Below are 3982 nucleotides of genomic sequence, written 5' to 3'. Positions count from 1 at the left end.
ACTCAGGCAGGCCTTCTGTGTTCCCTCTGGAGCCGGCAGGCCTTGTAACTGTCTCCAGTAGAACATGGCGGAAATGGTATTGGGCACCTGTGGGAACGAGATCACCAAGGTCAAAACCGTTTCCGCCATGGTTTCTTGGCTCTCCTCCTTTTGGAACATTGCTCTTAAGGCCCTGCCACCATCTTGGGAGGAAGCCAGGGGCACATGTGGAGTCCAACTATGGGAGTTCCAGCCAAAAGCCCAGCTAGGCTCATAGCCAGTGGCCTGCATGGACTGCCGACCCTAGAAGGGAAGGGATGCAGATGCTCTCCAAGCCACTTTGAGTCCCCAGATGCCAGCAGGCAGCGACAAGCCACTCTGCCACCTCTTGCCCAAATTCCTGACGCCCAGGAAGCAGGAGAGGTGATAAAGGATCATCGTTTTGAGCCACTAAGTATAGGGTAATTGGTTATGGAGAATAGATACTAATTCAACCTTCTTGTCTAGAGTAGCGGGTGATGAGTAGCCATGGACCCTAGCATGACCCCTTCTCCATGGCTTTTTTTTTTTAATTAAAAAAAAAATTTTTTTTTCAACGTTTATTTATTTTTGGGACAGAGAGAGACAGAGCATGAATGGGGGAGGGGCAGAGAGAGAGGGAGACACAGAATCGGAAACAGGCTCCAGGTTCTGAGCCATCAGCCCAGAGCCTGACGCGGGGCTCGAACTCACGGACCGTGAGATCGTGACCTGGCTGATGTCAGATGCTTAACCGACTGCGCCACCCAGGCGCCCCTTAAAGGACGGTGTGCACGAGCCTGGTGTGGGGCAGGAGCTCAGGGGCAGGAAGAGCAGGTCCATTCCCAAGGGCAGCTGGGCCTCCCCTCCTGGGCACGTCTTCTCTCTGCTGGCTTCGGCTCCACAGCGATTTGCCCAAACTGTCTGTGGCAGAAATTACAAAGAAAAAGCACGTGGCAGCAGGTAGAAAAGCTTTAGGGGGAAACCAGCCCAGCAGCACGGGCGCTGAATTGCGGCCACCCTTGAACTAGCTGGGTTGGAACTGCACGCGTCTGTTTATATGCGGCTTTTCACAGCACGGACCCTAGGCGTCCTTTCTCTTCCTCGCGATTTCCTTACTGACATTCCGTTACCTCCAGCTGGCCTTACTGTAGGAATGCAGCGTATGATACACGTCGTGCACCCAATGTGCTCAGGCAAGCGCTAACCGACCTTTCCGCAGTTGGCAAGGCTTCTGCTCGACCGTAGCCTGTTAGTAAAATTTGGGGGGAGGGGCCAAAAGTTATGTGTGGATTTTCAACTGTGGGAGGTGGGGGATCAGCACCCCAGCCTCCACGGTGTCCAGAGTCAAGTGTCATTCCAAGAAATACCGGGACCGACAAGAACGTCCCCATGGCCCGAGCGACTGACTTTTCTAGGCCTCATGTGTTTTCTGGCTCGTTACGTCCATCACCAGATTTCCCGCCTTCCTGTCCTTTTCTTCCCAGAATAGAGACTGGGAGTCCTAGCTTTCCGAGGCAGGGCCTGGCTGCTGTGTTCTCTGAGCAGCACGTGGAATCGGTGCCCCCGGGGTTTCCTCGCGGTGCGTCCTGGAAATGCAGGGAAGCCCGCGAGGCATCTGACACCCCGTTACGTAGGACTGAATGTTTTCGTGACATGTTGCCCAGCTGCACCTTTATATAGTCACGGGGCACAGATACTATGCAGGTTCAAGGAGATTAAGCTGTCTTCCCTCCCAGCTGCTGGGGAATGATGCCTGGCACATGGATGATGGATAGAATTACCAGCTCCCGAAGGGTGCTGGGAACCTGTCTTTGTTTTATTTTAGTTTTTCCTACGTAGCTCAGGTCAGCGGCCACGAACGGGACAGGCAAGCGGGCGTCTGGACGCAGAACCCTGCGTGTGGTGCCGTCTGCCCGGGTGATCAGGGGCAGGGGATTCTGTCCGTGCAGCCGCATTCGGCGTCTCCAGGCAGGGAGCAGACCTGTCGCTTTGCTGGGGAGAACGGAGAGCACCTGACTGAGGAACGGGAGGGTCCTGAGCAAGCGGCCGGTCCCCCGGGGCTCTGGGTGGGCCTCCTCTGGAGCAGCTCAGTGAAGACTGACTGCAGGTGTGTGTTTCGACGGGATGGGCCGCCCATTGCAAACCCTCACGTCGCTCCCGCTTCCCAGGACGGGCCTTCCGGAGCTGCAGGGCACCTGGCTCTGGGGACAGCCTGGGACCCCCAGATGTGGGCACAGGGCGGCCTGTCTTCTCCAGCTGCTCTGCCACTGTGTCTGCAGGGGAGCCTGGCGGTGTGGATGGGGACACGGGCCGGTGGGGGAGGGGGATAGGGTGGATGGGGTGGGGAGGTGGGGGAGTAGACGGGAAGGGGGAGGTAGGAGGAGGGGGAGGGGTGGTAGGTGGGGGAGGGAAACGGGGGGGGGAGGGGGGAGGGGGAGGGGGCTGGAACGCCCTCTTCTGGCAGCTGTCAGCCTTCAGACGGGAGCTACACCGTCCGCTCTCTGCGGCCTCCAGCTGCCTCTGCAGACGGGGGGACTGGTCCCCTCCCAGAGCACGTGAGCCAGGACCTCAGGGTGACACCGTCTCTGTGTGTGTTCTCCAGGCTTCTCTTTCCCTGGAGAGCCCCGGCTAGCCCGGTCCGTGCGCTCCGTCACGGACATTCATCACGGCCCCCGCGCGTCCTCCCTGCTGGGACTTGGGGTGTCGGGATGGGACGGTGGACAGCCCTGGCCGGTTCCCAACAAGGCGCTGGTTCTGCCCGGGCGGCCACTGGGGGGCTGGTGGCGGGGGGCAGTGCTCGCGAGGCACCCTCGTGTGTAAGGGCTTAGGGAGCATTCTGCACCCTGGAAAGCCGTTCGCACTCGCCGATGAGATCTAAGATTCGCGCACACGACACCCAAGATACAAACGTGCGGTAGAGGAGTTCACGCGCCTTTTGGTTGGAGACGCAGGCTCTGCTTTCACCACCCCCACCCAGCCTGAGTCCCTGTGGGTCTCAGGTCTCAGACTCGCTACTTCTCAGGCGCGGGGGCCAGGGAGGCAAGGACCCCGTGGGCACACACTTTCGTCTGCTGGTGCAGCGTGTAAGCGCGAGACAACCGGCCGTGTCCAAACAAACAAATGATACAACGGGAACCAGTTTAGACCCGAGTGTTGGGATTGCGAGAGGCCCAGCGGCAGCCACACATACGTAGAAAGTGTGCTTGGAGATCCTTCCAGGAGGAGCCGTGTACGACGTCAGCACGGGCACACACAACCCGCCTGTGCCACTTACCTGTTGACACTGCCTGTGGCGTAGTGTCCCGGAACGTGGGGTGACCTCCGTGTCCCTCCTTCTCTGGGGCGCATTTGTGGCACTGCGGGCGACAGGTGAGGGGTAGGAGACGTTGCCGTTGTGGGCACACGACGGTGGGCCCACGGGATCGGGGAACGGAGAGCCGCGCCCGGCCCCCACGCGATGCAGAAGGGAGAGGGAAGGCCGAGCACTGGATGGGTCAGGATGGAGATCTCCCTGTCCCTGAGCCGCCACAGCCTGTGGCTTTGCCGCCAGCGCTCAGGGCAGAGGCCAACCCCCCCCCCCCCCGCCACCCCAGAGTGCCCTCCTGGCCTCCAGCGGGCACTTAGTTTACCCTCGCTGACGAGCCAAAAGTCTCCTTTCCCCAAAACACAGCACGACGAAGCCCAGCTCTGAACTAGGTGGCGCCTTCCTGCCACCCCCTCTAACCACCGACACGACTCCCCTTTCCTGTGGCCGACGCTTCCTGAGCTGAGCTGAGTCCCAGCAGATAGTTCGTGAAAAACGGCTGTTTTTATGTGAAAAGATAAGATCAGTTCCTGGAAAGCTGGGGCAGCGCTTGAAGTCCGGGCAGAGGAGACGGTCCTTCCCGGAAGCCACTGCTCTCCCAGGTGGGTCCTCCTTGCAGGGCCTCCGTGTCCACCGGGGCCCCCAGGGTTCCTGTTGGGGAAAGACCACCTTATCTCC

At 59.8% G+C, this 3982-nt stretch overlaps 1 long non-coding RNA gene across 1 annotated transcript; it reads right to left on the bottom strand.

The window, feature by feature from the left end:
• Positions 1-731: 731 nt before the first annotated feature.
• On the bottom strand, positions 732-3750 carry LOC125150024 (uncharacterized). The gene is made up of 3 exons (XR_007146148.1): positions 3630-3750; positions 3275-3356; positions 732-921 (listed from the first exon to the last, which is right to left on the bottom strand). It is a non-coding gene; the product is annotated as an uncharacterized LOC125150024 (long non-coding RNA).
• Positions 3751-3982: the final 232 nt, after the last annotated feature.

The sequence above is a fragment of the Prionailurus viverrinus genome, chromosome D4, assembly GCF_022837055.1.
Source record: "Prionailurus viverrinus isolate Anna chromosome D4, UM_Priviv_1.0, whole genome shotgun sequence".
Taxonomy (NCBI): Eukaryota; Metazoa; Chordata; class Mammalia; order Carnivora; family Felidae; genus Prionailurus; species Prionailurus viverrinus.
The sequence above is the reverse complement of the archived record's forward strand: the minus strand, read 5'-3'. Positions and strand labels throughout refer to the sequence as shown.